Here is a 13,860-nt window from a genome sequence, read left to right on the forward strand (position 1 = left end):
GAGTGCAAGGGCTTTCCAACACTAAGAGAATAACAAGGAAAGTCATGTTGATCCCAGTGCAATGTTATAATAACTTGGGGTGCAACGACCATGACAAAGGTTTACTGTTTAAGATGCGCAAGCCAGACTTGAGGTGAGTTGCCATTTTCTAAAGCTGCAAGAGCTTGTATGATCATAGCCTTTTCTTGTGCATGGCGAGTTTTAAGGCGACAGAGAAGCCACAAACAAAGTATAACACTGAAGCAACACATTGCACCAAAAATGCCTACTCCCACCCACTCTTTGAAGAAGGAAAAAGCAGAAGATATCCAATCGGTGAATTGACCCAAAGTCACTGGTTCAACACGGGTACTATTCAAAACAGCAATCTGAGTTAGTTGAGACTGGATCAAGTTTTCTGCTGCCATGGACCAATTTCCGGCCAAATATTCGCCAATGATGCGGGAGGCATTCCTGGAATCATTAAATCTGACAGAGGTTATGCATAAATGTGCACGTTGGTCAACACAACCCAAAAGCACCAAGTCAGCCAATTCTTCTACCTGAGCTTGGAGTAAATCTATCCTTTGGTTGGCAGCTAAAATCCCTGACAAAATATGTTGATTAATTGAATTTTGGGATTCAAGTATGGTGGAAGTTTGTTGAACAACTTGATTAATGGTGGCAGCAGTTTGTACTTGACTGGCCATGGCTACTCCAGCTGTAACTGCTGCAGCAGCAGACACTGCCACAGCTGTCACTATAGCTGCCATAATTCCAAAATCTCTGCGGACTCTAAGTAGCTCAACAATGGGGAATTTATCTGGGTCCGCAGTGACTGGGATTGGGACAAAGGTTGGAATTTTCATAACCACTGCTACAGTCCAAGAACCATTCCAACACTCAGATAAGAGACAGGTAACACTAGAACAATCCAGCATCCCCGACAAGGTATTATTAGCCAAAAGGAGCAAGAACGGGGATTGGACGCAGACCATTGCAGGAGGCAATGTGGCATTATATAGCAAAGAGTTGAGCGAAACAGATGTGAGCCTATTACCTCGTTCACTTTTCCTAACAGTGCCAGAAACATTAGCCAGCCAGCTTTTGGCTCCCAGCAATTGAGCCAATGCAGAAATATCAGCTGAAGCCCCCTTCTCATTGGAAATCAGCCATTGAAACCAGGACCAACCTACTCCTGTAGAGGAGTTGGCACTATGGTTAAAATTATAAACATACCTCTTAAGAGAGGGGGAAAAGGAGAAACCCTTAGCAACTTGAAGTTTCTCCCAAGAATGATCCTGACAAGGCGTAAATGTTGGGGGGAAACCAAGATTAGGGGTACAGTAAGGAGAGGCCTTGAAATGAGTGGCATTGTAGGTACTATTAGAAGAAGGAGGCACTGGGATTAATACCTTGGAGATCATAGCCAAGGTAGTTATGTTTAAAGCAGAGCTATTTACAGGGGTCCCTGAACCTGATTGCTTCCCCGAAACTACTTGGCTCAGTACAGCATTAATAATACTCCCTGAGACCTGATTGGACCGCAATGGGTCCTCCCAGTTAGTCAAATTTTTGGTCTTAAGGCTAATGCAATTAGCGTTTCCAAGGCTGAAACAAAAAACTCCTGTGAGATTAACCTGAGATTGATTAAAAATGCTCTCCACGTCCCCTCTAGGAGAGGCACAGGGAGCAGACATCTCACATGAGGTAGAGAAAAGAGTGGGGAGGACACTAGAACTACCATGAACCGGCATCGGCATTGGCCAAGCCCGTGCCACTGCCCACCACTGCATTGGTGTCGTCTGTGCCATCGGCACCAGCACCAGAACCAGAGCACGTAGCAGAGTGAAGATCCTCATCACAGGGTTGCTGTGGTATCTCTTGTTGCTGGTCGGTTGATGTCAAGACTCTTCTTGTCAGACGTTCAGGGACCCACAACGGCTCCGTGCGATCCTGGGGAAAAACACATACAGATCCTCGTGCCCATGTCAGCACGGGGTCGGGGCCGTTCCATTGGCCTGTAAGAACATCCTTCCACTTAACATAACCAATCACAGAGGGCTGAGGGGACACATGTCTATCAGCCACAGAGCGACCATGAATATCCAAATTTAAAAAATTAATGGTAAAGAGAGCTAAGGACAGGCGTTCTTTAGGAGTGTGTTCAGCTCCTATTCCCCCTTTTTGTTTTTGTAAAGTTTCTTTTAAGGTGCGATGAGCACGCTCAACAATGCCTTGTCCTTGAGGATTGTAAGGCAGACCATGAGTAAGTTGCACTCCCATGGTAGAACAAAAGGATGTAAATTGTCTGCCAGTATAAGCAGGTCCATTATCAGTCTTAAGGGATGCAGGAGCACCCCATGCTGCCCATGCTTCTAGGCAATGAGTGATAACATTACGTGCCTTCTCTCCCGACAAAGCAGAAGCATGAATAACTCCAGAACACGTATCAACAGAAACATGTACATACTTGAGGTTACCAAAGTCAGGTATGTGCGTCACATCCATTTGCCAGACAACCAATGGTTTTAATCCCCGTGGGTTCACTCCATAAGTAGGGGGATGAAGAAATGTGACACAATGGGGACATTGTAATACTATCTGACGAGCATCTGCTCTTGAAATGGAAAAACGCCTGCGCAGCGTTAAAGCATTAACATGGAAATTTTGGTGAAATAATTTAGCCCCCTCTAAGGAGGAAGCCAAGCATATCAACTGGCCTCTAGTGGCTGAGTCCGCACAGGCATTACCCTGTGATAACGGACCAGGAAGAGAAGTGTGAGCCCGTATGTGCATTGGATAAAAAGGAGCAGTGCGGCTACAGATAAGTTGTTGAAGCTGATTAAAGTAAGCAGATACATTATGGGCATTACTAATAGCTCCCACGGCCTCCAGGACTTTGAGTGCTTGTACCACATAAATGGAGTCCGAGATAAGATTAAAAGGAAAAGAACACTGTTTAAAAACCTCAATAACAATTTGCAGTTCAACCCATTGTGGATTACCAGGAGCAAATTGATGCTGAACAGGGGGAGAATCATTAATTACATAAGCTCCCATTCCAGACTTGGAACCATCAGTGAAAATATTAACAGCCCCCGGAATTGGATTGGGTGAAGTTACCTTAGGGAAAATGATGGGATGTTCTTTAACAAAATGGAGTAATGGATGGGAAGGGTAATGATTATCAATATCCCCTTGAAACGAGCAACATAGAATAGCCCAGTTGTCTAGAGTAGCACACAAAACATTAAGTTGAGCCTTAGTATAGGGTATAATAAGAGAAGAAGGTGATTGTCCGAAAAATTGAATGCTTTGGTGAATCCCTTTAAGTGCTAACGCTGCAACAGCATCAGGATAGTATTCTAAAGATTTTCCTGGGGATATATGTGGGTGGATCCATAGTAAAGGCCCATCTTGCCACAGTACTCCAGTAGGCTGCCGCATAGTGGCAAGCACACATAACTGGAAAGATTTATCACTTTGGAGCCTGCATAGAGTAGCATGTTGTATAGCTTCTTCTACTGTTATAAGGGCCGCTCTAGCCTCTTTGGTGAGGCTACGAGGAGAAGCAAGATCTGGATCACCCTTAAGGGTAGCATACAAAGGCTGGAGCACACCATTAGGAATATGTAAATATCCCCTTATCCAATTAATATCTCCCAGCAGTTTTTGAAAATCATTCAGAGTTTGGAGATCTTGAGTTCTTATGGTGATTTTTTGTGGTTTCAGTTTATCATACCCAATTATTGCTCCTAAATACTCAATAGAATTCCCCGTTTGAACCTTTTCAGGTGCAATATGTAGCCCATATTGAGCTAACAGCTTTACTAAGTCTTTATAGGCCTCATTAACTATCTGCTCTAACTTAGCGGCCAATAACACATCATCCATATAATGAATAATCTTGATGGAGGAATACTTATGTCTGAGAGGTGCGAGTGCCTTCCCCACATACATCTGGCACATCGTGGGACTATTAGCCATTCCCTGTGGCAACACTACCCACTCAAACCTAAGATCTGGCTCCTCGTGGTTACACGAGGGAAGGGTGAAAGCAAAACGTTGTGAGTCTTTAGGATGCAAAGGAATAGAAAAGAAACAGTCTTTAATGTCAATAGCAATAATATGCCAGCCCTGAGGAATAGAGGAGAGCAGAGGTAGCCCTCTTTGAATGGGCCCCATAAGTTGCATTTGAGTATTAACTGCTCGTAAATCATGCAGTAGGCGCCACTTTCCTGATTTTTTCCTAATAACAAATATGGGAGTATTCCATGGAGAAGTAGAAGGTTGGATGTGACCCAAGTTTAGTTGTTCTTTGATTAAATTATGGGCCGCTGCCAATTTAACTGAGGGAAGAGGCCACTGAGGCACCCAAACAGGCTCCTCGGTGAGCCATGTTATGGGTATTTGAGCCCCAGTGGCCCCTAGGAAAAACCCAGACCAAATCTGTTAAGCTTTTGATGACCTTGCACAGGATGCCTACACCCCTGTAGGTGTTTTCCTAGTCCTAGACCTGGCCTATACCCCATATTTTGCATAATCTGTTGAGACACCGGAGAATAGTCATTACTAAGAGTGAACCCCATGTCTTTCATCAGATCACGACCCCATAAAGAGATAGGTAAATCAAGTACATAAGGCTGAAAGGTGCCATTGTGTCCTTCTGGGTCCTTCCAAGATAGATGTCTACAGCTGATTTGAGGGGCTTGGGCATATCCCAAACCTCTTAGTGATTGATCTGAGAGCTGCACCGGCCACCCCTTTGACCAGTCCTTTTGTGCTATGATACTACGATCTGCTCCAGTATCTAGCAACCCCAAAATTGATTTGCCTTCTATGGTTAAGTTTAAAGTAGGACGGTCATTCATATCTAAGGACAAATAAACAGAATTCCCTCCAGTGACTCCAATCTCATCACTTGTCCTCGAAAAGGAATCAGCAGGAAAGCGGGTATGCAGACTGGGTAGAATTAGCAATTGAGCAATCCGGTCTCCTGGGGAAATGGACACAATACCCCTTGGAGCTTCCACCATAACCTTTACTGATCCTACAGTATCAGGACTAATGATTCCAGGAAAGACATGAAGACCTTGTAATATAGAGGATGCACGTCCAATTAGCAAACCTACAGTGCCAGGTGGTAAAGGCCCTTTGAATTTAGTTTCCACCAATTGGACTCCCATCTTAGGTGTTAATACGAGTCTGGAGGTGGAACAGAGGTCCAATCCCGCGGCACCTGTAGTGGCTCTCCGCGTCTCATGGGATGGCGTAGAGATGGCCATGTCTCGGGTTTGGGTGTGACATTCTCCATTGCCCCATATATTTGTGGGCCCTGGGGTCGGGGGCCCCTTCGGCCGTTTTTTGGCCCAGCTGAAACAGGCTGTCCATAGATGTCCCTCACTGATCTACACTCTTTTGCCCAATGCTTCCCCTTTTTACATTTTGGACACAGCCCCGGTTGACGAAGGCCATTGGAAGGGCCACCGCGAGGGGGTCCAGTAAAATTATCTTTTTTAGGACATTCACGTCTGAAATGACCAGGTTGACCACAATGGAAGCATGTTCCGGCACCAGGACTGCCCCCTTTTGCCATCCGAAGGACAGCAGCTGCAAGACCTGCATTAGTTAAAGGTCCTCCAATCTCTCTACACACTTTCATCCATGCTTCTATGCCCTTATTTTTATAAGGAGTGATTGCTGCTTTACATTCCTTGGTGCACTGCTCAAAGACCAATTGCTTGATAAGGGGCATGGCTCTATCAGGATCCCCAAAAATCTTTCCAGCGGCATCCACCATCCTTGCTACAAAATCTGAAAAGGGTTCTGTAGGGACTTGTAGAATCTTGGTCAAATTACCAGACACCTCTCCTCTATTTGGAAGCGACTTCCATGCCCGAATGCAAATGTTGTTAATTTGATCATATGCCTCAAGAGGAAATCCTGTCTGTTGATTTGCAAATCTACCCTGCCCTAAGAGCATATCCTTGTCCCAATGGGGATGTCCCGCCGCATGGTTTTGGGCGGCCTGCTCTATTGCGCCCTCTAGCACGAATGCTCTCCAGTCCAGATATTTACCCGGGGAAACGCAAGCCCGAACAAGGCTAGCCCAATCAGAGGGAGTCATACAGTATCTAGATAAATTCTTCACCTGAGTCAGTGTGAAGGCGGCATCCACCCCATAAGTGCGTACAGACTCCGCCAGGGTCTTTACAATTTTAAAATCTAAGGGTTCATGGACTCTTCCCCTGTTGTCATCCTGAAAAACTGGATAAGCAAGACCCATCTCAGCGTGAACAGCCCTCCATGTTTGGGCATGGAAAGCTCTCCCCGTAGTGCCCCCACCATACGGCGGTGGATCCGGGGGATCGTTCTTCCTGAGCCCTTGTTTCTTTTTGTTCCCTTCTCCTATAGCTAAACTCCCTGGGTGACAAGACAGCCTCCCGAGCTCTTCCTCCTCCTCCTCCTCCTCCTCTGACCCACTTTCACATGGGGGTGTACGCAGCGTACTGAGATCTGGGTACAACCGTCTCCTCCCCCGTGTCATGCTCCGCACACTCCCATCCTCCCGAGTCACTTCGCTTTCTGCCGTCTCCGACTTTTCCTCATGTAATCGCTCTAAAACCTCCTGTCCTTTAGCAAGTGCTTCCTGACATCTGCCATCCGTAAGGCAACCACGGACCATTTTCCAAAGGGGTATCACCCCACCCTCTAACATGCCCTGCTCAGAAGCAAAGTCAAGATCTTTGCCTAGTTTATCCCAACTAGGTACAGTAAGGCTGCCCGAAAATGCAAACCACGGTGCAGCGATATCTACCTTCTATAAAAATCTCTGTAAAGTACTATGCTTCACTTCCAGTCCCTTGGAACGTAACAGGCCATCTAGGGCCAGAAGAAGCGGACTTGAAGATGTGGCACCCATGACACAACAACAAAAAAAGTACAGACAGCAGAAACACACTGACACAGCGAAAGAAACACAGAAAACGAAAGCGAAAGTAGAAGCGAAAGTACACGGTGCAGCTGCAATAAAATGCAAGGCTTCCTCTTTCATTACAGAGGAACTGCCCCGCTTTAGTCGCGGATCCCACTTACTAGGGACTAACCCCGCTTTGATCGCGGATCCCACTTACCTGGGACTAACCCCACTTTGGTCGCGGATCCCACTTACCTGGGACTAACCGGTGCACCACCCCTGACTACTGAGAGTTCTGGTTCCCGGGTCTCGGCACCACTTGTCGCGACCCCTTGCCCGCAAGGAAGACGCAACACTCAGGAATCTTCTCTCAGCAGTTTATTCAGGTCCCTTGATATTTCTTATTCTTTCTTCTTCTCCTCTTCTCCTCCCCGGATGCCCCTCCCAGCCTTAATAAAGCATCCCAAGCCCCAATGCAAAGCTGCCGCGTGGAGCTTTCTCACAGGGTGGTATACAGGGTGGTGAAAAATCATGTGTCAACTCTCTCAGATAAGGAGTTGTTTGTCACATACCACAGCGGAGCCAGCGCCATCTCGTAATGGCGACCATAGTCTGCAGAAATGGCAGAAGCGGCTCACCACACACTGGTTTGCACTGAAACACCAAGGGAGACACAGCATGTTTTCTAGAGGATTCTGAAAGTGAAAGTACTCTAAAACTGACAACCAAAGGCAGGCTGCAAGTCTCCTGGGAAAAACACAGTAGGGACTGGGGAAGGACACAAAACCTACAAATCTGGACTTCCCTACTTCCAGAAAGCAAAGACAGAATGACAGGCTCAGGTTTTAGGGGAAGAAAGTCCTGTAGGTTTGTGTTCTGAGCCTTCTGCCTGACACAAAGGAGAGATTCAGCTAGGTGGAATGTGTCCCTTTCCCTTATATGCTGTTGGTGGGAATGTAAATTAGCCCCATCACTGTAGAAAATGGTAAGGAGTTTCCTCAGGAACTAAAGGTAGTGCTACCGACCACATGATCCAGTTATACCACTCTTCTTTGTGTACTTGTGAAGGAATCAAAGTCAGCATTGTACAGAGACAACTGCATACCTATGTTTGTCCCAGCACTGTTCACAAAAGCCAAGTTATGGAATCAGCCTAGGTGCTCATGAGGAGATAAATTGATCAAAATAAAAAAATTGGTAAGTATATATTTAAAATAGAGTTTTATTTAGCCATAAAAAGGAAGGAAATGGGATTTGCAGGAAAATTGATGAAACTTGAAAACTTCATGTTAAGCAAAATAAATCTCAGAAAAACAAGTATCTCATGTTTTCTTTCATATGTGGAATCTAGGGAATAATACAAAGTGACATGAAAGTTGAAGATGGACTAATTGGGAAGGTAATGGAGGGAATTGTACAAAGGGGGGGGACAAGAGGGTGTTACAGGTAGGGTGGATTCAGTTAGAGTACTTTATATGCATGCATGAAATTGCTACAATTACACAACTTTTTTGCATAATTACTGTGCACTCATAATTATTTAAAAACAAATTTTTAAAAATGTTGTTTCCAAAGGCTGTGTATATAACTTAGTTTTAATGTGCTTGCCTCATATGCACAAGACCCTGGCTTAATCCCCAGCATCACAAAAATAAAAATATCAACTTTGTTTTCCAGTTTCTCCACCACTCATTATTACCAGTGCAGCACCCTCATAGAGAACACAGTGTCCTAAATCTGAGCAGTTGATCTCTTTTCCAACTTCTGGTGCTTAGGCTGTGGAACTGGTGTATAAGCAGTCCTACTCCTCATTGACCATGTGACAGAAACAGAGACTGAATCAAAATGGCTCAGGACCTCAAGTGTGTCCATCAGCAGGTTCAGAGGCAGGGAACACCTGGAGCACACTGGTTTAGTAGTTCATGTCATCCAAGGTCCACACTCTTCCCCAACCCTCTTTGTACCAGCTTCAAGCACTTAGAAATACTACATGTTGACATGTTGTTCCAAGAAAGAGAACAGACCAAATGTCTCTTCCTCTGAAGCAGGGAGATTTTCCTAGAAGCTTGTCTATCAGCAGATACCTTTTTTTCAAATTAAGAAAAATTGAAAGTTAGTTTTCTCTCCTGAGTGCCTGAATTAGGGTGAGGCAAAACATTCATCAGGCACACTTTCTTAGGTGCTAACCCTCCATTTACATGACCCCGAGAATAAGGGCTTCTATAAATTTTCACTGAAGGTGCCATGGCATTTTTTAAAATAACAGCTTTATTCCTTGGCACATACCTGTAATCCCAGCAACTAGGGAGGCAGAGGCAGGAGGATCTAGAGTTCAAACCCAGCCTCAGCAAGTTAGCAAGACACTATCTCAATAAAAAATATAAAAATGTCTAGGGATAAGTTTCAGTTTTTAGGTGTCCCTGGCTTTAATCCCTGTATACAAAAGTAAATGAATGAATAAACATGCAACTAAAGAGATAAATAATGCTTGTCAAAAGATAAATATGTATAGTATAATATTGATAAGAGAAGGAATCTGAGACATTCTAAATACAGTTACCAGCAGGATGGAGGAAAGAAATGATAAGAGTTTAACTGATAGTTTCAAGCTAAATCAAGAAAGAAAAAAAGAACTGCAGCATATTTCTTTCCCATATTTTTAAGACCAGCCATCTAGACAAAATTTTATTCTGCTTATAGACTCAACCAACCAAGAGGTTATAGAAATGTGTCTCTATTGACTCTCTTCGTATCCCAGGTCATATCCCTCTTCTCTCTATCCATTGTAGATTTAATGAAAGTAATCTGCACCTCCTGATCCATGGATTTTTATGACAAAATATCTTTAGATCCAGTGGACATTTTTCTAGTGTCTTAGGGAATTTGCCCTATCACCAGGCTAGCAACATGCACAGCTTGATAAATCCATGTATTTCAGAGATCTCTTCATCTCAAAATTATGGTTTAACAGTATTCACCCCTTTAAATCCTACAATTCAGAATATTCACAGAGCTGTACAACTGTCACTACTATCTGAGTCCAGAACATTTATATCACTTCAAAAACAAATGGGATACTCATTTATAATTATTCTCCAGTCCCTCCTTTCTCCCTGCCAACCTCTGGAAACCACTAATCCATTTTGTTCTCTATATATTGGCCTATTGAGAGTATTTCATGTAAGAAATAATATAATATGAGGTATTTTGTTACTGCCTTCTTTCATTAACCTGATATTTTCAAGGTTCATCCTTGTTGGTTCAAGGTATGGGCATTTATCTCTTTTTGTGTTGGAAAAATATCCATAATAATATTGAGTGTATATATGTTTATTTTTAAGTTCATCAATTGGTAGGCCATCAGGTTGTTTTCATCATCTATCTGTTAAGAATAATGTTGTTATGAACATTTGTGTACAATTTTTTGTAGACATATTTTCTTGAATTTACCTTGAATATAGACCTAACTCTGAAATTTCTTGTTCATATGATAACTCTGAATTTACTTCTGGTGGAACTACCAAACATTTGCAAAGCTACTGCACACATTTAAATGCCCACTAGCAATGAGAGTCTTAGTTTCTCCATGTCTATTATCTGATTGTTGCTATTCTCATGGGCATGATGAGATGTTTCATTAAAGCTTTCACAATTGTATTTTCCTGATTTGTCATGATGTCGAGCTTCTTCTCATGTGCTTATTGGTCTATTAAATATCTTTCTCAATGAAATGCCCCTGCAAATGCTTTTGCCTAGTTTTAAGTTGGGTTAATATTTATTTTACTACTGAGTTTTTGAACACCAAATTTTTAACAACATGAGTTCTGGTTACTTCCTCATCTCTGGGTGAGTTCTAAATTTTCCCAGGGTTAAAATATTTATCCACTATGTAACATGTCAGGTGACTGTACCATCTCTGTGAGACAGAGACTGATGGACCCATCTTTTCCTGACTCATGCACTTGAGATGCCCCTCCTAGATTGGGTGTCTCTTTTTCTACCAACTTTACATGTTAAGGAAACTACTTCTTTCACATTTCCTATTTAAGATCCCTTTTTTGGACTTGAAATAACTAGATTTGGTAGATTAACTGCAGACTCTTTCTCAAGATTGAGCAGTTCTACAGACTAAAAATACCCTTCTTCTGGGTTCAAACCTCATGTGTTTCTTTTTCAGAGAATGACATGTTCTAATTGTGTCCCCTGAGATTGATGATGGCCTGATGTTTGAACCATTTAGATATTCTGCACCAGTTGTACTGAGTACTATGTCTTAGTCCAACTTCTGTTGCTAATAATACAAAAACATACCGTGTTTATTATGAAAAAAGGGGGGGTGTACTTTGGGTCATATCTGATCAGGGGTCAAGTGTTCTTATCTGGTTATGATGTACTTGCTGGCAGAGTCCCAGTGCAATGGAAAACATCACAGAAATAGCCCAATATATATGATGCACTGATTTTTGGCCAAGTTGCAATTGCAATTTAGGGGAGAAAGAATGGTCTTTTCTCACATGCAAGTACTAAATATATATAATTACAAAATCTAATAATAATATTTTTATATGTAATAATAAAAATGCAATGAGAAAACAAAAAGATCTGATAATTGGAATTCAGTAAAATTATCAAAGAAGAAACCTGAAACGCAATGCCTACCTCATTTTGACGCACTTACACTCCTTCTCCCTTTGCGTGTGTATCCTGCTCTATTGTTTGCTTCCTTTGAATAAATCTTCCTGCTTTCCTAAATCATTTCCTACTTGTTTGTATTTTTATGCATCCTGAAATTTCTTTCTGTGGTGTAAAAAGTCAAGAACCTGCCTGAGCTGAGTTGAGGTCCTCTTTTCCCTGATGGGGATATTCTTAGGGCTTATCCTGTGACAGTTGCATGATTTCTGAAAGTATGTGAGTGGGTGATGCAAAGAAGGTTGGACAAAGCAATTGCAAAGAAGGAATGTTTTGAGTGTAATAAATATACTCATTATCTTGATGGTGGTGAGGGTTTTATGGAGAATGCAATGTTGAATTTTGTGAAATTAGACATTTAAGTGTTTATCATGTCAATTATACCTTAATAAAATTTTAGGAACATGTTTTAAAAATTAGAGAAGAAAATGAATTAAAAACTTTGTTACAAGCTTTGTGGTTCTGTGGATTTATTTCTGCCAAATCTACTTGGCTGTCTTCTCTAAGTGCTTGAAATGTGTGTACCCTAAAATGAATGTGGTCTAAGTGGGAACATGGTCTAGCTTGGTACATTTTGAGTGAGAGCTGTGTTATGAATGGCTTATTTAACAGGTTGTAAACTGTGAGTCCAAAGTAAGAGCCAGGAGCAGATACTGCAGAACAGTTCAGGAAAAATGTCAGGCTGCTATTAATAGTGTAAATGGTAGTGTCCATGGGAGTGAAAATTGGTACAACATTTTGGAGACCTGCTTGGGAGAAGCTTCAAAATGTACCCAATTTTTATCTCCACAACACCATTTTCAAGAATATTGTTTTAAAAATGGAAAGGATATGAGAAAATATTTAGAATATTAATAATGGTCTAGCACCTAACACATTGTAATTAAGTTTTCTATAAGTAATTTATAGATGATGAAAAATTAGGAGGAACAGAGGAAAGTGGGAGGAGCCCTGAGGTGAGCTAGGAGGTCCAATGCTCCCCTCTTGTCCTTCCTGCTGCCTGTGCCAGAGACTTCAAACATGTGCCAGCAATTTGTTAAAACATTGTGTTGGTAGGAAGTTCCAGGTGTGCAGAGACATGACTCACTCAAAGGTATCCAGAAGGCATGTCAGAAACTGGCACTAATGTGACATCCAGATAAAAACCCTGAGAATAAAGAGGACCTAGAGAGAAAATTCCAACAAGTGGCTGAGACACATGGGGAATTTTTCAGATGCTAAAAATGAGACATGTATGTCAAATGTGGCAAAGAAGGACACGGTGGAAATCATTTTCATAGTTCATTTGAACTTGAATTTATAGTTTGAATCCAGATGCTGACTTCAGGCAATATTTTGGTGGAAGGGACCCATTTTTGTTATATTCATTTGAAGGCCATTTGAGAATTTAGGGGGGAACAAAAAGGCTGCCTTGGAAAACAGAGGCCACGTTGTGGCTGTTTTTTTTTTTTTTTCTCTGCTTTTAGGGGATTAACACAATTTGTACATGGGTTTTTATGGATATTATACAGCCTATATTTCACTTGGCTTTCTAGGTCAGGGGGACCTCATTCATTTGCTTCCATGTCACTTGGAGGCATGGGATGGGCAACTTCAAATTCATATCAACTCCTGCAAAACTAATAAATTACATGATAATCACCACAAAAAGATTTGTAAAGAATGATGAAGAAAAAGTAGAAGTTAGAGAAGACGGCCACAGTTCCTAATGAGCATTGAGAAGGAGTAGCTGCTATGCTAGGATAACAGGTAGTTCACATGCACTAACAGAAATATGAAACTATCACCAGCACCATTTGAGGATTAACAGGAATTATTTTTGGAAGATGTTGTTACAGGACACTGGCTTGCTGAGAAGCTGAGGCAGTCTCAGAGTCCCCTCTTCAAAACCCAACTCTTACAATTGTGCCAGAAAGATTTCAGACATGTCTCTCAGAGTAACAGGTATGAGTTCATTAGAAGGAACAGAAAAAAGGAAAAGAAGACACTCTTTCTTGTGAAGGGGGTCCTCTCAAGGAATGAGGATGGCACTCTTCTCTTGCCCTACAGTTGTATTGAGGGTATCCCAGGGAAGAGAATAGAAAGTTCTACCCAGGTCCACCTCTTCAGTTTTCACTGAAAATAGAATAACATCAGATTTTAAAGTCCCCATGCTTACAATTCTAGGTCATTTGGTCCAGAAGTCATGGATAGAGGGAATGATCCTTATCTCCCTGACTTCTGCAAACTGGCATTGCAAACTGAGTTCTGCAAACCTTTATTGGCATTTCTGG

At 42.3% G+C, this 13,860-nt stretch overlaps 1 pseudogene; it reads right to left on the reverse strand.

Annotated features, from left to right (window-relative positions):
• The window catches only part of LOC114107416 (serpin B9-like), a 52,437-nt pseudogene extending 40,875 nt beyond the window's left edge, over window positions 1-11,562 (reverse strand).
• Between the last annotated feature and the right edge of the window lie 2,298 nt (window positions 11,563-13,860).

Source organism: Marmota flaviventris, chromosome 6 (genome assembly GCF_047511675.1).
Source record: "Marmota flaviventris isolate mMarFla1 chromosome 6, mMarFla1.hap1, whole genome shotgun sequence".
Lineage (NCBI taxonomy): Eukaryota > Metazoa > Chordata > Mammalia > Rodentia > Sciuridae > Marmota > Marmota flaviventris.